Genomic DNA, 24,823 nt, shown 5'->3' on the forward strand with positions numbered 1-24,823 from the left:
TGAAGACCTGGAGACAGTGTGTCCGTGGAACGGCAAGCAAGTTTTTCTCTCTCTCTCTCTGTCTTTCCCCCTTGCTCTTTCCCTCTCCCCTCTCCCTCCCCTCATGTCTCCCATGCATCCAGAAAGGCGGGGAGGACCTGCCGGCAGAAGGACAGCCAGAAGGGCAACACCTCCCCTCCAGGAAGGGAGGGGAGAATGTCATACCGGAGGATTCCCTGGCCTGAATCTGGCGGTGGAGGAGGGTGACAAGGAGTAGGGCATGTCTGGGCCTTGATTATGCACACCAGACGCTGAATTTTCCTAATCAGCCAGGAGGGGAATAAAGAGTTCTAGAATGAGAGAGAGAGAGAGAGACACAAGTGGCTGTATGTGTGTTTATGTTTAAGTTGATTTATGTCATTAAAGTTTTGTTGACAGTTTTGCCGTTTCCTGCCTTCTCTTTGCCCATCCGTGAACCCTATTACAATGGTCTAATATGGTCAGAAGTGGTTTCTTGGAGGTCTGATGAAGTCTAATGGGGTCTAAATTCATCTGATGTGGTTTAATGGGCATCTACTGAGGTCTGATGGGGTCTGATGTTGTTTAATGAAGTCTGATATGGTCTCTAGGGTTTCTGATAGGGGTCTAATGTGGTCTGTTGGAATTTTGAAAGGGTCTTATTTGGTTTGTTGGGTGTCTGATGAGGTCTAATGCTGTCTGATGCAGTTTTATGAAGTCTGAAGAGGTCTGATGTTGTTTCTTGTGGGTGTAATGTAGTATAATAAGGTCTAGTGTAATTGTATAGTGTCTGTTGTGGTCTTTAGGGGGTCTGCTGAGGTCTAATGCAATTTGTTGTTGTCTTTCTGAGTTTTTATCGGTCTGTCCAACATACTTATCTGACTGGAAGGCTTATAAAACCTTAAAAATTCAAGCTTTTAAAACTTTAAACTTTCAGACAAGGCTTTGCTAAGCCAACATCAAAGTTTATCTCTACTGTTTGTTTTATCTTCTGTATGTCTGATCGCTTAGAAAAGTAATAGCACACCTCTACTCAATAAGGTATCATTCATGTCTGCAGCTCAAACAGTGCCAAACAAGTTACATGCTAAAGTTTAATACTTATTCATTAGGGCTTTGTTCAAATTCCCAACCCTTAGTGTGGACAATAGTATAGGTAATTCTTGCTTTACTAAACATGACTTTCACAACCTGTTCCAGTTCTGTCCTTAACAGCATCTTTCTCTGATGTTTCCACACAGGAAGTCGGGTGCCTCTCATTGGCATTCTGCACAGTCCGGGGGTCTTGCCCCTGGATTTTTCAGTGCCAAGACGAACAAGGAGAATGCACCTCGCAAAGTGAGTCACTCTAATACTTCACCAGACATCATCTTTTCTTGCCGGCAAAGTAATAAAGTCTGTCTCACTTCCTGACTGTCTGTCTATGATATCCAGTCTTAATCAGGCAGACTACTTCCAAAACCTTGAAAACGGCATCTATAATAAAGTTCAAAAATTATTCCCCAGTGGTTTGGTGATAATGCTGTTTTTGAAATATGTTGTTTGGGGCAGCTCTCTCCAGGCAAGATGAAGATTAGAGTGTTGAAGGATAAGCTGATACCAGGTGGGTGGACTGGAATCTCAGATGTGTTTTGCTTGGCTCTTGTTGAAGCAGTTTTTTGCCCTCAAATGTATTAATTGAACACTATATTAGAGTGACATACAAATCCAAAATGCAGTTACTTTCATCAGTGAAACTGAGAAAAAAATGCTAACATTTTTGTTTGTCCAGCCGAATGTGGACTATGAAAGAGTCACATTTGTTATCTCTGAATTTGAGCATAGTTAAATCAAACCTGTCCGTCACAGAACAGTTCATAATCTTAGAGACCCAGTTTCGGTTTTAACACAATTTTGAAAAAATAGTTACTGCATTTTGCCTTGCTGGCAGTCTTTAGGTAGCAGTCCAAAACCTAGTAAGCTGCCTTCCTTGACAGCATTTTAAGGCATCACAGGTAATGATAGGCTGTAGGGGTTGTTAACACACAACGGTTTTTCGTCCATCTGTGCTGTTTTTCAATTGTTTTTAAATCTAAACTTGTTTTTTCAGTATATTGCACAGGTGTGTAGATTTTTTTAGAAGCCGCGTCAGGTTAAAAAGAATGTTAATATTTGAAAACGCAAATATTAACCCGAGACACCTGCATTCTGTTAACACAAGAAAGCCTTTGGTCTGAATGGCCCCTTTTTCCAACAATTTTATTTTAAATTTTTTTAACAAAACACAAAATACCAAGATATAAGTAAGAGACCAATGACATATATATATATATATATATATATATATATATATATATATATATATACACACACATATAAAACAAACAAACAAATAAAAAAATAGATTTATTTATATTATAGATGTATAGATATAGTAGTGTCTACAGGTACTGTGATAAGTTTAAGGAATAGGTTAATTTAATGTCATATAATAGTAATTATTTTTAATAAATAATTTTCTGGTGATGTTTTGGAGAGAGAGAAAAAGAAAGATATAGATTTAAACTAGCTGAGTGATAGATAGATATGAAACAATCATAGTTATAATAATAATAATAATAGTTGTAGTAGTTGTATAATACTAGCAATAATAATAACAATAATAGTAGTAGTAGTAGTGATGATAATAATAATAATAATAATATCATCTAAGCTCATCTCAGAAATTTTAGATCAGTCAATAAAAGTGATTGCCGATATACAAAACTCTCTAGGTCTGGGAGCCGCTCCACTACCGCCAGCGAGCACATCCAACAGACCCCACCGACAGAGACACCAACCCCAAATCTGATCCACCTGGCCCCTCCACCGCTGCCGTCGGCAAAACCCAATCCCATACCAGTGGTTAAGCCTCTGTTCTCTGCTATGTCTTCCTCCACAAAGGATACTGGGGGACCACGACAGGCACCTCCAAATCAAGCTCACCTGGTCTGGTTGTGACCAGGCAGATGACCAAAAATCATTGTTTGGTTGCCCTTTATAGATTGTAATCTTTGGCTGGAACCGTGGTGTGCACCAGTTAGCTCCCCAGCCAGAGACACCACATCTAACCCAGCTAGAACTCAGACAGAGTCACGTTTAAATGAGAGAAGGGACTGCCGGCAGTGAGGCAAAGGGAGGGGCCAGGCAAACCAAAAATCGAACAGGTAATGCCTATGCCAATAAGACGTGCCAATCGCACCCACCGACAGCACTAGAACAGTCACCAGACCCAGACAGTTTATAAAGTATATAAATTATAAGTGTATAAATAGAATGTTTTTGGAATTGGATTTTCCACCAAATTCTAACGTAGTATGTATCCTTCACAGATAAAGCCATACTATTTGCATTTTACATGATGCACAGAACTGACTGTTGAGAGTTGGTGCCTATGTAGCTTATAGATGAAAAGGCAGCTCACTAAGTTTTGGAACAAAATTTAGGTGTAGTACTCTGAATGGTGTGTTTATTTGTGTATAAATGCAGTTGTAGAGAAGCGGGTGGTGGTGGAACCAGCCAACAAGGCACAGGGCGCTAACAGGAAACTCCGACTGAGGCGTAAAGTGGGCGGACAATGTGAAGTTCAACTGGCCGGACTGGTGAGTCCTCATCCATTTCATTTATGAAGCATTCTTGATAACTCCAAACAATCCATTCATCTGATTGGCTCAGTTGACGTAATTTTCTGTGGTTAGTGTGCAGAAGTTTTTCTAAGTATGGCAAAAAACAGTTGTTACAAAGCTGCAAATGAGCTCTTCTGAGGAAGAACAAATCACAGCCTACATTTCCCAGGTTCATGATATTTAATATTTGAAAGATATTCAGAGTTTTGTTTGAGGCATTTTATATTTACATTCTGCTTTGTTTTCGGAGCAATATCCATGAAATAATTGGTACTTAATCTGGATATATAGAAATACTGCTTCGTTATTTGAATGGGCCACCTGTTTACCCTCTAATAGAGTGCAACAGTCTGGTTCCAGAAGGAAAACTCCCAATCATTTTCTCTATTGGCAAATTGATTTTTAACAATAACTTGTAAACCTTTAAAGACAGACCTATGGTGAGCTCCAAGGTTGTTAATCAATGGTATATGCTTCTGGGAAATCAATCAGTTCATGTTATTTCAGCTTTGTAGAATTTCTGGTTAGGGCCTACACTACCAGTGATTATCAGAGAATTAAGAATTCAGTCACTCTCAAACTGCTTAGATATATGTATATTAGGGCTGGGTGATAAACAATATTGATTTTTATCGAATAAATAATCATTTTTGATAAATATATTATATTTAGACGATGTTCAACATCTAAATGATCAGATCAGGTACATGTCGGTTAAAACGCGAGCGATTCGGCAAAGTTATACACAAAACAAGCTAATTGAATCAAAGTCATGAAATTAGGCTGTTAGAAAGTATTAGCAGGCAGCCCTGCTGTCATGGAAACTGCCAATGAGGCTCGGTAGCCGCTAGCTTGCTGCTAGCTATCTGGCTGCTAGCCATCTGGCTAATATTCCATAATTGTGTACCAAACAGGACAGCACTGACAATGCAATACAGCTATCAACTAAACACAACAACAATTCTGTCATTACCACCATTGCTGTATATTTATGTACTATTTAGTTAAACGTTTTTTTTTATGATCCATAGCACTGTCACGGGCAAGAAAGTATTTCTTCTTCTTGTGAAGTTTATTGCCAGCTTTTGGTGCATTACCGCCACCTACTGAGCTGTAGTGTAGAGTGTCACAAAAGTCTTTCAGTGGAGCCAAACTCTAAAAGAGTTCACACACGTTATGTAGGATTACATTCTAAACAAAGTATACTTTAAAGGTATCTTACCCTCTGCAGTTTACTTGTAAACAAACAGGTTATGTTTAATCCATTCTCGAGGTCCAACAAACATGTGTAATACAGTTTCACCCATATTAATGGGATGAAAAAATAATATTGTGAAAATGATTTTGCCCATATCACCCGCCCATAATGTATACGCCTGCATATTTTGCAATACAATTAAAATATATTGTTTCTGTCTTTAAAATCAACCACTTTAAATCAATAGTTTTATATTTTTCCATAGTTTTTAATTTTAATTTGATTTCACCATTCACAGTGCTTCATTGATGCCATTGCATCTACAATACACACTGCTCTCTCCCACCTGGAAAAAAGGAACACATATGTGAGAATGCTGTTTGTAGACTACAGCTCAGCATTCAACACCATAGTGCCCTCCAAGCTTGATGAGAAACTTCGGGCTCTGGGCTTAAACAGCTCGCTGTGCAGCTGGATCCTGGATTTCCTGTCAGGCAGACGTCAGGTGGTTAGAATGGGCAGCAACACCTCCTCATCACTGACCCTCAACACTGGAGCTCCGCAGGGCTGTGTTCTCAGCCCACTCCTGTATTCCCTGTACACACATGACTGTGTGGCAACACATAGCTCCAATGCCATCATTAAGTTTGCTGACGATACGACGGTGGTAGGTCTGATCACTGACAATGATGAAAGAGCCTACAGAGAGGAGGTGCACACTCTGACACGCTGGTGTCAGGAGCACAACCTCTCCCTCAACGTCAGTAAAACCAAGGAGCTTGTTGTGGACTTCAGGAAGAAAGACGGAGAACACAGCCCCATCACCATCAATGGAGCACCGGTGGAGAGAGTCAGCAGCTTCAAGTTCCTCGGTGTCCACATTACTGAGGAACTCACATGGTCCGGCCCACACTGAGGCCGTTAGAAGAAGGCTCACCAGCCTCTTCTTCCTAAGACGGCTGAGGAAGTTTGGAATGAACCACCACATCCTCACACGGTTCTACACCAGCACTGTAGAGAGCATCCTGACTGGCTGCATCACTGCCTGGTATGGCAATAGCACCGCCCACAACTGCAAAGCCCTGCAAAGGGTGGTGCGAACTGCCAGGAACATCATCGGAGGTGAGCTTCCCTCCCTCCAGGACATATACACCAGGCGGTGTGTGAAAAAAGCTCGGAGGATCATCAGAGACTCCAGTCACCCAAGTCATGGGCTGTTCTCACTGCTACCATCAGGCAGGCGGTATCGCAGCATCAGGACCCGCACCAGCCGACTACATGATAGCTTTTTCCCCAAGCAATCAGACTGTTGAACTCTTGATCTATCAGGATCAATAATTAGCACTGCACTTTATTAATCTATAATCTCACACTGGACTGTCAACATATTCTCCTCAATACAACTGCTATATATATATATATATACACATATATATTTCATATACTCCCACTTATTGTATTGTATTGTATATTCTGTTCTATATTCTGCATTGTATATAATTATTGTGTTGTGTAAGTATGTGTACATCTGATTTGTAAATTGTTTTGTGTAAGTATGTGTACATTTGATATGTAAATTGTTTTGTGTAAGTATGTTGTTTATTGTAATTGGTATATGTCTCGTCACTGTCATGACTGCTATGTTGCTCGGAACGGCACACAAGAATTTCACCTACTGTTGCACTTGTGTACATGGTAGTGTGACAATAAAGTGATTTGATTGATTGATTTGATTCATGAGATTGTAGTTAATTTCCTCATTAAAGGTGTTAAGGACACAGTCTTTTGCCTATGTCTTTAAAATACGTTTTTGCTTCAAATCAAAGTTTGTAATATTGTGATTCACCTCAGAGCTGATTTTGAACTCTTTTATGAATGATTGTATGAAATCCCAATGTCAAAAATTAATGGGAAAAGATCGAAATCTCCAAAACAGTTGATCATGATTACGATCAAAGAACATATTTCAAATCACCAGTTCAATTTTACAACAATAGTATCATCAGGGCTTGAAATTCACTTTTTTGGCTCACCAGCCACTGTGACTAGTGGTATTCCAAAGTCACTAGCCACTCAGCATCATCGCTCACTAAAATCCCCATCCCTCAAAAATGTATAAAAACATCAGGAGACTGTAACTCCATGCATTTGTTTGGACATTTTATTTTAATGAGAATAATATAAAGTTTAGCAGGACACAAGCCTAATGATTTAAGTAAACTCTTAAAATATCTGAAGGCAAACATGGCCAGAAAGAACAGGAATAGGATAGGAAAGGGGAACACTTTGTCAATAATTTGTCCATTTGTCCATGGAAGTCCATATTTTAACCCCTTTTCTAACTTGTTCTTGCCTTCATGAAAGTTTACCATTGTTCTTCCATTTTTTACAGTGACATTTGTAATAATAAAGGTCATAACCACAGGTCAGACCATGAATGGCTCCACAACACTGTGGTTATAGATATGCTAATGTAGAAAGTCTTTCTAAAAATAAACTATAGGCTAGTATTTGATATGAAAAACAAGAAAGTCCTAAAGTTTTGGATCAAAATAAAGATAAGAATGAATGAATGATACCAGAATAATTATTAATGATAAAAATGAAGTCTTATAGACTTGCCCTAATCAACTTAATATTCATCTACCAGATACCAGTTAGTGTTGCTGCAGTTAAAACTGCATTTGGCGGGTGGGTGGGTGTTAATATAAAGCATCATAAATTGTGCTTCTTTAGCTCAGATGACTCTAAAAAACACTTTTTTTCCAGAATGGCCCAGCACATAGTTGACTTACAGGCGATGTCTTAATCTAAAAGGCGATTGGCTCTTTAAGGCGAGACTTCCTTTTCTGCATCGACCATATTGGGTGTTCCAGTTTCTCTCATGCATGTTAATACAAGTGCTCCATCTCTGGATAAATACTGTAGTTTCTGATGTAAATTCAGTTGCACACATGTTTACCTGTGCATCAGCAGTATTTCTCAGCATCGGTGGTGTGAACTGCAGGTTCTGTAGCCTGGAAGCCCTCTCAGATCTCCCGGTCTCAGAAGCAGAGGCAACTGAGACTTGTCCTCCGCCACCCAGATTGAGGTGAGTAACCGCACCACCACAAGGACCTACTACTAAGTAGTGGGAAATTGGCCTTCCAAATTGGGAGTAAAGGGGATACAAAATTAGAAAAGAAAAACAAAACAAAAAACAAGTGGTGGGTCGAAATGAGACCTTTATGTGTCCATTAAAGTAGCCTGTAATGGGTACAGCTGTAGGTCTACAGAGCAGCACTGCATTTACCCTTCTCTTTATTCAATGTATGTGTGTTTGTGTGGCCGTATTAAAGGAGATCCTGTCACCCATGTGAGATTTGGGGCTTTCATGCACTTCTTTAGTGTTAGTAGGAAGGGATAACTCTTGGGTGTTTTGAGATAGACAGTCTTGAGGGGAAATGTACCTTTAGAATTTTCATGGTGGCATTTGGCTGTCAAGGACAGTGTGTATTAAAGTTAATCTTTGTGTGTGTGTGTGTGTGTGTGTGTGTGTGTGTGTGTGTGTTTCATTGTATTTATGGATACGTAGAGCCAAGGGCTCTTAACCTTTTAAGCTCGAATTGGCCACCTGCGGGACCGCCGTGAAAAAGATAATTATCAAAATATGAATAACTAAAGTCTTGACCAACACAAAATAGGTATTGTTTTAAAGCTTAGAAGCTATACTTACAATGCATGTAGGCATTATGAAAAAAACTAATAATTTTGCACTGCACATATTATTGTAAACAGTGAACACATCAGACTGATCAAATAACCATGTGTTCTCAAAGAGTAGAATACAACCAGCCTATTTGTATTACTCACATACAAGTTAAGTGTATATCTTTGACATACATGTTACATGTAAACGTGTTGCTTATAAGCGCATTTTCACTTATAATTTCAAGAAAAATAAACAGAACATACAAAACACATACCATTACTTAAAGGTATTCCCATTAAAACAAGCCCACTCACAACATAATCTGACGCACACAGTGCCTATAAAAAGTATCCCCGGATGTTTTTAGATTTTATTGTTTTTAAAAATTGAATCATAACTTAATTTGGCTTTTTTGACACTAATTAACAGAAAAAAACCTCTTTCATATCAAAGTCAAAACACATTTATACCAATTAGTCTAAATTTATGCAAAAATTAAACACAAAATAACTTGCATAAATCATCGCTGTGCAATCACCTGGTTTTTGAATTCTCTCAATTAATTAAAAGGAGATCACCTATGCCCAGTCATGGTGTTTCTTCATCAGTCACACCTTTCTGCGAGCTTGAAAAAAAAAAAAAAAAGAAGAAGAACTATATGAAATATCAGCTAGAGTTTGCCAGAAGGCATGTGTGAGATTCTGAAGTCAGCTTGAAGAAGATTCTATGGTCTGATGAGAACAAAATGTATCTTTTTGGTCTTCACACCAGACGCCATGTTTGGCATGAACCAAACACCGCTCATAATCTAATATTCACCATCCCCACCGTGAAGATTGGTGGTGGTAGCTTCATGCTGTGGGATGCTTCCCTGCATCAAGCCCTGGAAGGTAGAGGGTAGAGGGTAATATGAATGCTGCAAAATACAAGGAAATCCTGAAGGAAAACCTAAAGCAGTCTGCAAGAGAACTGAGACTTGAGAGAAGATTTTTATCCAGCTAGACAACGATCCCAAGCATACAGTCAAAGCTACACAAGAATGGTTTCAAAACAACAATGTTAATGTCCTGGAGTTGCCGAATCAGAATCCAGACCTCAACTCAAATTAAAATCTGTGGATGGACTTGAAAAAGGCTGTGCACATATGATCCCCATGCAACCTGACAGAGCTTGAGCAGTTTTGCAAAGAACAATGGAGGAAAGATTGCAGTGTCTGGATGTGCCAAATTGATAGAGACCTATCCACTTTGGCTCACAAATACTGACTTGAAGGGGTGAATCCTTATGCAACCAAGTATTTGATATTTGTTATAAATTTAGACTAACTGGTAGAAATGTGTTTGGACTTTGAAATGAAAGAGACTTTTTCTGTTGATCAGTGTCAAAAAAGCCAAATTAATTACACTATGATTTAATAATTAAAAACAATAAAATATATATTTTTAAAAACATCCAAGGGGTGAATACTTTTTATAGGCAATGTAGATCATTAGATAATCCACACAAAGCACAATGTGCACACAGCACATAATGTGAAACATGTTAGCTTTCCTGGATCAGATGACATAATCGGAAATGATGTAGTATGTTGTGTTTCATCATGGAACATAACACCAATCGTATTGGGATTCAGATCGCTGCAACCAGAGGTGGAAGTCTTCCAAATATGGGTAGAGAGGATCGTTCACTCTAATTGCATGTGGCCACCAGCAGATGGCACCAACTACATGACACAGACTCATGGCTCAAATGACACAGAATGGAACTGAACGATATCTTGTTACTCATGCCTGCATACTTTGGAGGCAGAACATACCTTAAGTCATAGTTGTATCTGCATGTGTAATTCCTTCTTATGTACAATTATTACATTTTAATTGTTTGGAGAGACTTTTGGACATTTGGAGACGTTTTTTGGATAATAGGGTAAACACTTTTAATTCCACTGTTGTATCAACAAACATTTTACTCAGTTACAGGTGACATGATTGGGAACATGAATATAAGAGTTACCTTATTTATACCCTGAGATATATACTGTAAAATCAGAAAAATAAGAATAAAGTTACATTTTGGCTCAAGTTTTATTTTTGTATTTATTTTTCAACCGTTTCTTATGCTGATAGTCTCATAATGTATCATTAACCATAAAAAAAGGAAACGCTTTCTTTAAAATGATACCAAAAAATGGACCCTCTTATTTATTTATTTTTATAATTATTTATTTTTTTGTAGTTGTAAGCCTTTAATTTTGGGCATGCCACTTTAAAACACATTCAGAGCTTAAAGGGTTTCCTCCATTCACACACACACACATGCATGCAAACACACACAGCCCTAAAAGTCTTTTCACACCATATGTGACACGATTATGAGAGTCACTAATGAATGGCTCTGAAATAGCCATTTCCCATAGAAAGTCAAATGACCTTTACAACAGGTGGTGCTAATTGACAAGCAATTTTACCTTGGAACGGTAGGTGACTTAACGCACCTTTGGGCTGGTCTGCCCTCCGCCCATCACCTGGTTAGAAGAAATAACCACTTGACTTGACAAGATTGTAAAACAAAAAAGAAAAGAAATCAATTCATTAGCAAGCAGATCATGAAAATAAAACACATCTCTCTACCAGATGAAGCAGCAATAACGAGTATGTTGTTGATTTGCTCAACGAGAATGAACTTTCGAGACACTTCAAAAGCTATTTCAGTTCACCTGCTGGACAAAATGAAAGCATTATCATAAATACACAGTCTGAGGGGTGATTAGAAAGAATCAAGTTTAAAAGTAACAGTTAAAACACTGTATATACTTGTGTTAAATGCATTTGTTTACAATAACTGCGTAATGTACACTCATAGTGAGTGTTGAAAAAATTTTTTGATTGTAACTTATTGTCATTTACATCTACTTGTGCAAGCAATAAAACACAGATCTCAAACAAACCCCATCTTCAGCAGACCCATTATTAGATGCTTTAATGCTGCAAATGACTATTAAAAATTGAACAGCAATAACTATTTGACATTTTTTTGGTATTCAAAGGCACAGAGAATGCACTGAAAGTAACCGCAGTAGTATTAATATTATTAATATTTGGCCAAGAAAAACACTTATGATCTGTAAAGTTGTTTATTAAAAGTATGCTGCAATATATATTAAAGGGGTCATGACATGGTTTTTTTTATTGTATTATTATGTTCCCTTAGGTGCAATTATAGTATTAATATATATTTTTTTAAGAAAAACTTTTAAAATCTAGTGATTTATGACCTTTTCCCACCCTGTTTCTCATCCTCTGATTCAAACAGTCTGTTTTGGGGGCGTTTTCCATTTAAGACTTCAGTGTTAACGCCCACTGTTATGATTGGCTAACGTCAGTGCCTATGTATCAATTATTGACGCCCCCAGCCAGAACAATATGCAAGTAAACTAAGTAAAAACACTGTGATTATTCATAATGAATGAAATTGCGCTTTAAAAAGTAGTTTAAAGTTTAAAATAGATTACTTACAGTTTGCGTCGTCGTTGTTCCCAGAATAGTCGGCACGGACTTATCTTTGAGCAACAGTTTTCTGGCAAAGCCAGCATCATATTGAGATTTGTTCTCAAAACAGTCATCCTTAAAATGTACAGAACAAACGCTTAAGTTAACACTGCCGTGACTGGAACGTCCTCAAAAAATAAACTGCATCCATTTTTCCCTGACGTCTGGATCTTTCGGCAGCTTATTCAGAGGTTTTGTTTGACCACAGCCAGGAACAGCACATCTGTGTGGCATCGTAATTTTCCTGTGCACAAGTAGTCTCTGTCAGAGCTCGCTGTCCATCGACTGAACACTTGTGAGGCGACGGCGATACTGAAATGAGCGTAGTTGTCTTGCGCTTAAAGCGTAGTTATCTTGTGCTGGAGGCGGTCATATGCAAACGCTGGTACGTCACTTCTAACCGACACGTCACTTCTAACCATGAATCCAGAACGAGCTGTATTTTGAGCTTGATTAAATAAATGATTCGTTTAGAATGGGGAGGACGTCTTAAAATATTAAACTTGCAGGACGTTTTAATGATACAAAGACCTCTTATATACCAAAAGATCAAGGCAAATTTGGTTTCTCATGTCATGACCCCTTTAAAGATATAACAGAACTCGCGTAAGATTAAATGCAAAAGCAAAACAATGCAGCTGGAATAAATTATGAAGACATTCCACATAAGATCAATTTTTAAAAGAGTGATACAAGGCAGTGATGCAGCAATATCATTTACATTTTAAGAGAACCCTTATACAGTTTTTATGGCATTTAATGTAAATGAAAACACATCCTCACTGCTGTTTCAGGATTTCTTCCTCAAGTTATTTCAGCATTTAATGTCGGTGCTGAACAGCTTTCTGTGGTTTAGCGCCATCAGTTGCATTGGTCCTGACATCTAAACTTCTATATTATTGGTTAGGGCTTTTCTTCATCACAGCGCGATTCGGTGGGAACATTCTCTCCAGGTGAGAATGGCTCATTAGCAGGGTTGTGAGGGTTACTTTTGAAATGTATTCCACAACAGATTACAGAATACATGCTGTAAAATGTCATTTGTAACGTATTCCATTAGATTACTCAAGGTCAGTAATGTATTCTAAATACGTTGGATTACTTCTTCAACACTGGCAGATTTTTTCACTTGTTTTGACTATAAAAACTCCGTCAGTACAGTAAGACAAAATACACATGTTAAAAATACATTCTCTGAATAACCTAAATATGTTATGTTGTGTTGTTTCTAAAACAAGAGTAATCAAATGTATCTTGTTTCAAGGATTTTTAGATATTTTTACAGGAAAACAATTACAAAAATTATTATCAAGAACAAGCACGTAAAATGGCTAGAAATAGCATTTCATCTTAGAATAAAGCTGACAATTTATTTCTGTTTATTCTTACTTCAAACTTACTTCTCTGTCTGCTCGAAAGAATTCAACACATCATAAGAAAGTGTTTCACTGCTGTTCAAATGCACTTTGGATTGCATCATTTATATGTATAAATGTTTTCCATCTGAAAGGACTAAATATTAAATGAAACAAATGACAATAAATTGAAAGGAAACTCTTCAGTAATCAAAATATGAATGTAACTGTATTCTAATTACCAATGATTTAAATCATAACTGTAGTGGAATACAGTTATTTTATATTTTAAATATGTATTCCCATTACATGTATTCCGTAACTCCACAACCCTGCTCATTAGGAATCCATTCTTTCGGTTCAAAATGTTGATCACGTTGAGAAATCGCACCAAACATTTGTGTTTGGTGTGCAAAGACCTTGCAAAAACTCCCTACAGGAACTTATCTTGTATAAGCTCTGGCTATGTTCAGAATGGAATAGTAGTGTACAACTTATTGCATACTATCCAGTATACACTGAATTCAAAATACTCTTTTTTTAAATAGTATGTAAAAAGTATGCATTATGCAACAATACAGCGTAAGATTGCCTGTCCACGTATTCCAGCTATCTCGGTTTTTGATCCTTTAATCAAGATACATTTAGAAATTTTGCCATTGAAATATAATTATTATAATTTTTTATAAAAAGAACATTGTGATAATTCATCTTAAAATTTTACATTTGATGTATTATGCAACAATAAATATTTCAAACATTAGTATGCAGAATGTTTGTTATATGACCAAATAACTGTAAGTTTATCAATTGGCATTTTAAATTTTGCAAGGGCATCCAGCTATTTTGTGTAAAAACATCAGTCTGATCAAATGCTTAAATCGCACCTAATATTGCTTCTGGTTCATTTTGTCACATTGAAATTGTAAGTCATTGCAGTTTTGCTTTGTTATATACTGCACACTTCGGAAAATGTACTAAGTCATCTAAGTATTCTATGAATGCAGAAAATTCACATGGTCTACTGTGCACACTCTACAGCCTTTATACTGTACTAGTACTAGTATATTGCTATACTAGCAATAGAGAATAAACGTAGCATGTTTTGTCCTGAGAAACTCAAACTCTTCCACCATACCAAACTCTTCCACCATACATTTCTTATGTCAAGGTGATGTATCATCACACACAGAGAGAGGGTATGTCGACATTCAGCCTGGCTTAGTCCGTCAAGTCCTATAGTTCAGACTGAATTAAATAAAACAGCATTGAAGGGTGGATTAATTAACAAGTGGCTCTTTGGTTCTGTTTGATCATTATGACCTTTCTTTAAATTCCTGCACTGTTATGCCGTCTGTCTTTCTACCTGTCTGCCCATCAAACGGCTCTCCTATCACCCTTCGAGCTCATTAACAATCAGTAACAAAATAATGAGCTCCCTAAAGATCTCTCCATTTTAATATGTATCGTGTTGAGTTTAAGTTTAAAGGATGCAAAATGTGCAAGTTATTTAAAATATTATGGCTGACATTACAATTTTTGTAAATACACCTGTTGCTGTAAGTAATCTGTGTTCATGTAATTGTTTTTAAAGGAATATCCCGTGTCCAATACAAGTTGAGCTCAATCAACAGGTTTTGTGGCATAATCTTGGTTAGCACAAAAGAAAATTCCACTTGCCCCTTGGTTACTGGAAGGCACTTACAATGGAATAATCACTTAAATAGACATTGTTTCAAAAGTATAGCCACAAGATGTAAACATTTGAAATGTTAACATGATTTTAGTTTGATAAAATCGCTGTGACAGGGCGGAGGGTGGGGCCGGGTCGTGATTATACACACCCGGTCCCTTATCAGGCTAATTAAGCCTCCTAGAGGGATAAAGGCCGATTGTGGACGGTGGTGCGACGAGAGAGAGATCGTTTACGGGTGTGTGTGTGTGTGTGTGTGTGTGTGTGTGTGTGTGTGTGTGTGTGTGTGTGTGTGTGTGTGTGTGTGTGTGTGTGTGTGTGTGTGTGTGTGTGTGTGAGCGTGTATTTATCACTTTGTGGAGACCAAATGTCCCCATAAGGATAGTAAAACCCGGAATTTTTGACCTTGTGGGGACATTTTGTCGGTCCCCATGAGGAAAGCAGCTTATAAATCATACTAAATTATGTTTTTGAAAATGTAAAAATGCAGAAAGTTTTCTGTGAGGGTTAGGTTTAGGGGTAGGGTTAGGTTTAGGGATAGAATATAAAGTTTGTACAGTATAAAACCATTATGTCTATGGAAAGTCCCCATAAACATGGAAACACAACATGTGTGTGTGTGTGTGTGTGTGTGTGTGTGTGTGTGTGTGTGTGTGTGTGTGTGTGTGTGTGTGTGTGTGTGTGTCTTTTGTTTAAGTTAATAATTCAAATATTATCTATGTCGTCAAGCCGGTTCTCGCCTCCTCCTTTCCATTGAACTGCATTACAATCACTTACTAACCTATCTGTCTAAATTATATCCAAAACTGGTTTTGTTGTAATGTAATATTGGATAACTACAGATAAGCGATTTTATCTCACTAACATCATGTTAACATGCATATTGTTTGCATCATGTGGCTATAATTGTCTGTGTATTTTAGCATTTATGGACTGGCCCCATTCACTTCCATTGTAAGTGCCTCGCTGTAACCAGGATTTGTGCTTTTTGGAGGGACTAGCGAATTCATTTTTTATTTTTTTTTAAATCAACATCATGCCATAAATGGTGTCGATTGAGCTTAACTTGTATTGAACCGGAATATTCCTTAGACAGTGGAGGGCACATTGAAAAGCTGGGAAACAAATAAATAGGAAGTAAAAAAAGAAAAAGAAAGGAAACATTACAATGTAATGCCAGTAATCAAATAAGTACATTTGTGTCATTTTTGGAGTTCATGCCAGCTCGAGTGCATGTTATCATTAAAGCAAAAAGGTGGAACACCATGCTATATTGATAATTTTTTCGATTAAACTTTTCACTGAACTTGTTCTGCAGATAGTAGAATTTGTAATGACACAAAAAACAGTATTAAATTAGAAAAATGCAAATTAGAAGCATTTCCACATGCATTTCACTCACTATTTGCTTCAGATGTGTTCAGAATGTTGAGATGATTACTGTGTCGTCTGCTTCATCAGATTCCACCAGAAGGGGGCACTAATGCACCGTTGGATGATCACCGTACAGGTGAGGAGGTGTTCTGACATTCCCCGTCCATCCCACGCAAACATACACACACCTACAGCAGCAACAGAGAGGAACTGTCACCACATGCCACCAAACAGATTCCGACTCCCTCTTCAATTCAGTTTCTCGGAACACAGAGTGGCTGGTCACCATTAGTAGGCAATCTGCTCACTTTAAACCAACTCTGATTACACACACCTGTTCCCGGGTTAGAGAGCAGCCACACAAACACACACTCACTCATGCCAGGAGGACAACAGATGTGTGTTCAAACCCACAGGCTCGCCCCCATTATCTGGAGTTTGTTTTGGAGACTTGAGCTGCCCGTGGTGAGGTGTTTGATGCCGGTCAATACATCCATCATTTTGCCTTATCAGACAATCAGTGATTGAGACAGGGGGGCTGTAGGGAACTTTATAGTCCTTTGAACAAACAGATGCATACTGCATACATACTTTCACCTGGAAACTTCAGTGATAAGTTCAATGCACCACATAAAAATGGTTTTGCAATAATGTATGTTTCTATGAGACCAGGTTGGAAATGGCATGAATCCTATAGCTCTAAAAGACAAAAAAAATAGAACTTACATTTACATTTATGCATTTGGCAGACGCTTTTATCCAAAGGGACTTACAGTGCACTTATTACAGGGACAATCCCACCAGAAAAACCTGGAGTTAAGTGCCTTGCTCAAGGACACAATGGTGGTGGCTGTTGGGATCGAACCAGTGACCTTCTGATTAACAGTTATGTGCTTTAGCCCACTACACCACCACCACCACCCCCCCACAACTGCTCCCCAACGGTCTAATTAGCATTAGTGCATAGGTCGCTTTTGCGTTGGTGTGCATATCAGTGGTAACTTCAACCTTAGGGTCAGTCAGACTGTGTTGAAACAACTGGAAGATATCAGCTATGACCTTCATTTCAAGCTCAGCGCCAACCCCAGTGCATACAGAAAACAAACACTCTCCATGACCCTTGGGTCAATACCACTCCACATATGTGCATAAATGTGTTTGTATATTAGTGTGTATGTGTCGTTAATGTGGACCAGATCATGTAAGTTCACTCCAAAAGTTGCACACTACAAGTATCCTGGCAAGGTGTGGAGATTAACTCATCCTGAGAGTTGATGACCTTGCGGGAGACCTACATAAGCCCCTCACATCCGTCCTCATGTTTATATCCAGTTACGTGGCATTAGGCAGCACATGTGCACCCCGGAGCTTCATTCTCAGCCTTGCGTGATGCTCAGCACTGCTGAATGTTGGATGACGTTAAAGTAGTTACTCAGACTCAAGCAAACAAGCACAGATGGAGGAGAAGGATCTGTTAGCTCTGTTCTAAAACCTAGTGAGCTGCCTGTCTGCCTAGTGCCTACAGGCAGCTGCCATCTAAGGGGCCGTTCACACTGAATGTGTCGTCGCACACGTCGTTGGAAACAACATCTTAAAAACTGAAGACGCTGAAAAAACAGTGAGGTGTGGCACAATAGCCAAAGACGTCCATCACTGTTTAAATAATAATCTTTTTTAAAACAGCGCAGATAGGCACTGATACGCGTTCACTGTGAATGGCCCCCTAATCTTGCTTTGTCTTTTTCATCCCACCATCTGCTTTTGATTCACTCTTTTTGTCTCTCTTTTAAAAATGCACAACTTCATCCACTTTAATAATTTCCTATTGTTTTCTGTTGTTTTTGTTCTGACCGGTCAATCGTGCCATCCAGCAGTACAATTTTTCTGAATACTGGGGATAAAATTATATTTCACTGGTCATTCAGGAATTGTGAGTGTCACTCTGTGATTACTTAAGCACGATAATGAGCAGTCAGATGGTTATTTTCGCAATATAAATACCAACAGCCATTTCTGTAGACGCTGCGATCTCTTTGTCACATAATAACAAAATTTCAACTCAAATCATTATTTAATGTTCATTATATTTTCTGTTAAATGTCAGCCGGTCATTAATGCAAAATTATACCCCTTTAGGGTGATACTAAACCCCTCTGCTCCAATTCCGTACATTATCCATTACTTATTAATAATAATTATGATTAATGTTGGGAACACTAAAGTTAATGATGTTTTTAACCCTTTAAACTCTCCAAAAGGGTTAAAGGGGGTGCTTCATCACGAAAATGTGAGTAGTGAGGGAAAGATTTTGAGAAAGAATTGTCCGTTAGCTTTGTGTTGCCTCTTACCTGTTGTACGGCCAAGAATAAATCTAAGAAAAGTAGAAAGACTGCACTTGTTCATTAACAATGACTGTTACAATAATATATTAGCCTATGTTATATTACAAGATGATGTTACGGATGTAATAAAGAAAAAGGTTCGCTAAGTTTAATCATGTGCTTGAAGCCAAAAACAGGGGAGGCAGAGATGAAATAGCACAGGTCCAGGTAATCAAGTAGGAAAAGAAAAAGAAAAAATGTGTCCCCATCCTAATATACATCCTCTGACATGCCATCAGTAAAATGGCAACCCTGTATCAATGAGCCTTGTGATGTCATAAACCACTATAAAGACGGGATTCGTTTTATCCTGTCCAAAATGACCATATCAGTATTTTTTTTCTAACTTTTCCTGTGGAATGCACACAATAACAAAGATTAGAGTGTTTGTATCTTCTATAAAATGCCCTAAAATAACCCAGGTAAAGGTGGCCCACTGAAAATTGACATGGTGCTAAAAAGCCAGTGAATATGTGTTGTCTGTGAGCACTTTAACTATTGTTGTTTCTAAAATATGCCTTCCAGAAGGAGAAGCATGCAAAACAAATCATAACAAAAATATGTTTTCATAAAGGGGATGATCTCAGCTTTCTAATGACACTTAGATTGAGCTTTTAGTCCACTCAGAGGCTAATATTCAATGAAACAACAAGGGCGAAACATGAACTGAAAATTAGACTGAATGTCTATGGACGAGAACATATGTGAGGGTTAAAATGCATCGGAGCGCCACCTACATTTCAGATCTGTATATTGTTATGGAATGTGATAGAGAAACAAATATTTTTGTCAATGCTTGCTACCATCTAGTGCAGGGGTATTCAGTTATAGTTCCAAGAGGTTGGAGGAGGAGGATCCGTCATGGTCTGGGGCGTTGAGTCACAGCATCATCGGACTGAGCTTGTTGTCATTGCAGGCAATCTCAAAGCTGTGCGTTACAGGGAAGACATCCTCCTCCCTCATGTGGTACCATTCCTGCAGGCTTATCCTGACATGACCCTCCAGCAGGACAATGCCACCAGCCATCCTGCTCATTCTGTGCGTGATTTCCTGCAAGACAGGAATGTGAGTGTTCTGCCATGGCCAGCGAAGAGCCCGGATCTCAATCCCATTAAGCACATCTGGGACCTTTTGGATTGGAGGGAGAGGGCTAGAGCCATTTTCCCCAGAACTGTCCGAACTGTGGTGGAAGAGTGGGGTAACATCTCACAGCATGAACTGGCAAATCTGGTGCAGTCCATAAGGAGGAGATACACTGCAGTACTTAATATAGCTGGTGACCACACCTGAGACTAACTGTTACTTTTGATTTTGACCCCCGTTTGTTCACGGACAAATTTTTCCCTTTCTGTTAGTCACATGTCTGTGAAACTTGTTCAGTTTATGTCTTAGTTGTTGAATCTTTTTATGTTCATACAAATATTTACACATGTTAAGTAAAAGCAGTTGAAAGTGAGGGGACATTTCTTTTTTTGCTGAGTTTATATATATTTATTAGTGCTGTCAGTCGATTACATTTTGTAATTGCGATAAATCACAGATTTTAAAAGTGCTGAAATTTGACACTATATATACTCCTTTTCTTGTCAAAATTCATTTATTTCCATCTTAGGAAAGAAAACAAAACAGCATGTAGCAATATAATGCATTATTAACATTTTCCAAACAGAGCCTTCTACAATATGAAGACAATGCACTAAAATATCACCAATTCAAATAACATCTAAGTCTAAGTGGGAGTTTGACTTATTAAAAGAACTAGTCTCCACATAGGTTGCATATTTATTGTAATGGGCATTAAATCCCTTAAACATTCATCCTCCACTATAGTAATTGGCAGGTAGAATATAGCTACTTTGTTACAGCAATCGTGAAGCTGCATTCATGATTCGTGTCAAAGCTGCAACGGCAGCATCATTCGCCACTTTGAACACATCATGAAAAGCTCTTGTAAACAAAAACGTCTCATTCTGCGTTTTGGTGATAGTTGAGACTTGGTGTTCTTCTGTGGTAATTAAAAAGTGATTTAAACGTGATTTGAATCCGACCTCTCCTTGTTTTGAACATCAAATAGTGTTCAGAGGTCCATTCTCCATAATTTTATCACTGACAGGGAAGTGCTGTAAGAGATTATTTTATATACTGAGATAACAACCTCCTCTATCAAAGGAGCGTAACTTTCAACTAGTGTGTTCAGTCAGTTCCGCCTACAAAATATCTATGGGACTGCAGCGTAATGATTTTTAATGCTTAGCTTGAAGGCTCTCCTTGGTAGAAGGCTCTGTGGCGTGTGTGTCATTGTAATGACTCCGGGTGGACACATTACAAAGTTTCTGCCCTTCACACCAGTGTTTATGCTGTATTAATGGTAAATGCGCTAATCGCGATTAAGAAAAATGATTGTGTTAAACTTCTTTAATTAATTGCATACGTTAATGTATTAATTGTGACAGCTTTAATATATATATATATATATATATATATATATATATATATATATATATATATATATATATACACGATCAGTTACAACATTAAAACCACCTGCCTAATATTGTGTAAATCCCCCTCGTTCTGCCAAAACAGCTCTGACCCGTTGAGGCATGGACTCCACAAGACCTATGAAGGTGTCCTGTGGTATCTGGCACAAAGACGTTAGAAGCAAATCCTTTAAGTCATGTAAGTTGTGAGGTGGGGCCTCCATGAATCGGACTTGTTGGTCCAGCACATCCCATAGATGCTCAGTTGGATTGAGTTTTGGGGAATTTGTAGGCCAAGTCAACCATTCCTGAATAATCTGTGCAGTGTGGCAGGGCGCATTATCCTGCTGAAAATGCCACTTTCATCAGGGAATACCGTTACCATGAAGGGGAGTACATGGTTTGCAACAATCTTTAAGTAGGTGGTATGGGTTCAAAGTAATATCCAAATGAATGCCATGTTTCCCAGCAGAACATTGCCCAAAGCATCACACTTCTTCCACCAGCTTGCCTTCATTACATAATGCATCACCTCACAAGACCTGATGTTTTGGTGATGCTCTGACCCAGTCGTCTAGCCATCACAATTTGGCCCTTGTCAAAGTTACATTTACATTTACATATATGCATTTGTTCAGATCCTTATACTTGCCCATTTTTCCTGCTTCCAACACATGAAATTCAAGAACTGACTGTTCACTCGCTGCCTATTATATCCCACCCCTTGACACGTGCCATTGTAATGAGATAATAAATGTTATTCACTTCACCTGACAGTGTTTTTTATGTTGTGGCTGATCAGTGTATATACAGTATATATACAACTTTCCTCAAAGTGAGAACCAACAACAAACAAACAATAAACATCGCAACAGTGAAGATTAAAAATTCCATCTGCTGTAGATAAGAATGGGCTGACTATCAAATAATGTAAACATTCTTGGCATAAGCAGAGAACTTGTAATTTCAAAGTTGTGGTTGTCTTTCCTTAACATCCATGCCAGAGAATGTGAAAAAAAAATCTTAGTCTAAAGGCGCTCAGAAACCACATTAAATTAATGTCCTGTCACAAACCTGGCTTAGCTGAGCTCTCGAATTCATAGACGCATGAAGATGAATTCTCATTTTCTGCTGCGTATTTTAGCGAAAGATGCCAGTATCCATCAATATTGCTGCTTTCCTTATGTCTCTGCCACAGTCTACTGTCATTAAAATAACCACGTCTGAAGCTCTACTTTGCGGCACCTCATGTCTACTCACATTAATGCAGGGCGGAGTGGCAACGTGCGCTGAGCGGGACGGGGCATAAATACTGCTTATCTTTTTGCTAGTTCATATGATTTTGTTGCAGACATTTAACACATTTGTTTAAAGGGCCATTCACACCAAGCTTATATAAACATATGCTTACATAATCCCTTAGCCAGGTGTCAGATAACTAGCACAAAGATTTAGATCTTGGTCCGGATCGAGTTGTCCTTCGGTCCGAATGCGGTCCGCCTATTGAGTACCCCTGATCTAGTGGAATAAAATTAAACTTTTCAAAGTGAGGTAGAGTGAACATAACCAGAATTACATGTTTACAAAATTAGTTACTTTGTATTGTTGTATTGTATTATTACTTTGTTTGTAATAATGGCTGTGTCTCGTTTGGAAGGCTGCGTCCTCCGGAGGTTGCATTTGTCGGCCGTATACGTCATCGAGGCTGTCTCATTTCATAAAACCGAGTAGGACACTTCGAATGCAGCCTTCGAATGCGACCTTCTTACACAGGAATTTGGAAGATGCATGAGGTGTATCCTTCGTGGGAACTCACAACCCATAATTCTTTGCTTCAACGGAAATGTCTAAAAAATTCCCAAGTGCAGTATTTTAATAATGAACAAAAGATGAATGAAGCACATACAATGAAGGTTGTGAACATACGAATAAGGTCACTTAAACTCTACAGCAGTATGCTGCTAGTAACACTACATACAGACATACAAACAAGTGAAACATGAAGACTAATGACCAGGGCTGGACTGGGAAGAGAAATTGGCTCGGGATTTTACATGGCAACTGGCCCAAAACTTGTTGAGCAGGGGGGTTGTTCCAAAAGTTGTTGGAGGGGCGTGTTCGTTGTCCTTTTCTGCATATCGCGGTGCCGTTTTGTGGTCCGTTCTGCATAACGCTTGGTTCATTTTAGCTTATCGCGGCCGACCCACTGGCCCACTTGGTTCTCCCGATGGCCAGTCTGCCCCTGTTCGGCCCCAAAGTGCGTCGGCCCACCGGGAAAATGCCTGGTATGCCAGATTACCAGTCCAGCCCTGCTAATGACTAAAGGAGAGACATCTGGAAACAATGAGGGATGAAATCAGGAACACAGGCTTGACGAGAAAGACCAAAAATAAATTTCAACATAAGAGTGGACACGGAAAGACGACAAAAAAGGGTTCACACTGTGACACATAAGATTATAAACACAATATTTTGTATGAATAATTGGAGTATTTTATATTTTATTTGGGGGTTCTCTGAAAAATTAGACACTTTTTTTGCAATTAATCTATATGTAAATTTTGAGGTTTTAATATCTGAGTGTGAACAATTGCAGGCGGCAGCCCATATATGCACTAGAGTATATGTGGTTAACAATAAGGTTGTTGTAAATAATAGGCTAATGTTGGAACAACACAACATTTGGCACAATCTGTTTAATCTATAAATGACTACCACCAAAATTTTATAAAAAGCCACGTGGGGAGTTCCAGGAAAACTTTTGAGTGTTCACTCGGTTGTGAATAGTTTTTGGAACCGAATAATTTAACCATTCTGATTTACTAAGATGCATCAGAATTTGCAACGCTAGTTAACACCAATTAACATGGTGCTAAGCTAATAACGCAATACACTAATGAGTGTATGTTTACATAATGCATAAAAATGAACCTATTGGGTTAAAGTATTTTTCTTTTGTTTTTCTTCGGTTTATTTTTTTCATTTAGCTCATCACAAAGCATTATCCATCTCTGCGAAGCAATGTTGCTTTCAAATTTGTCAAAAATGGGCTATCTTAGGTAATGGCATAATTATGCCGCCTACCTTTTGGAACAGCCTTCGCATTAGGAGCACACCTTTAATGCCTTAAAATACTGACTATGGAGGCAGCTCACTTGGTTTTGGAACGCTCTACTTAGAGGAAGTACTCAGTCTTGGCAGAAAAACGAGAATTGCATTTGAAAGACGCTCAGCTCTGAAGCAGCTCTGCGCATCGTAATCCTGTTTAATTTGCCTCCATAGGGGATAAGGGGAACAAATATTAATATTATTGTCCTCGAGTTGTGCTTGATTTTTTTTTTTGTCTCTCCTTCTGCTTTGATTCACTTGCTTTTGTTTGAATTTTAAAAATGCACACAACAACATTTCCTATTTTTATCTATTGTCTGCAAACATTAACTGTCGATAAGGAGCAATAAACTA

The 24,823-nt window shown here is 38.3% G+C and overlaps 1 pseudogene; it reads left to right on the forward strand.

Annotated features, from left to right (window-relative positions):
• LOC127661274 (zinc finger B-box domain-containing protein 1-like) overlaps positions 1–24,823 on the forward strand; it is a 39,809-nt pseudogene that overhangs the window by 10,397 nt on the left and 4,589 nt on the right.

The sequence above is a fragment of the Xyrauchen texanus genome, chromosome 21 (genome assembly GCF_025860055.1).
Source record: "Xyrauchen texanus isolate HMW12.3.18 chromosome 21, RBS_HiC_50CHRs, whole genome shotgun sequence".
Classification (NCBI taxonomy): Eukaryota; Metazoa; Chordata; class Actinopteri; order Cypriniformes; family Catostomidae; genus Xyrauchen; species Xyrauchen texanus.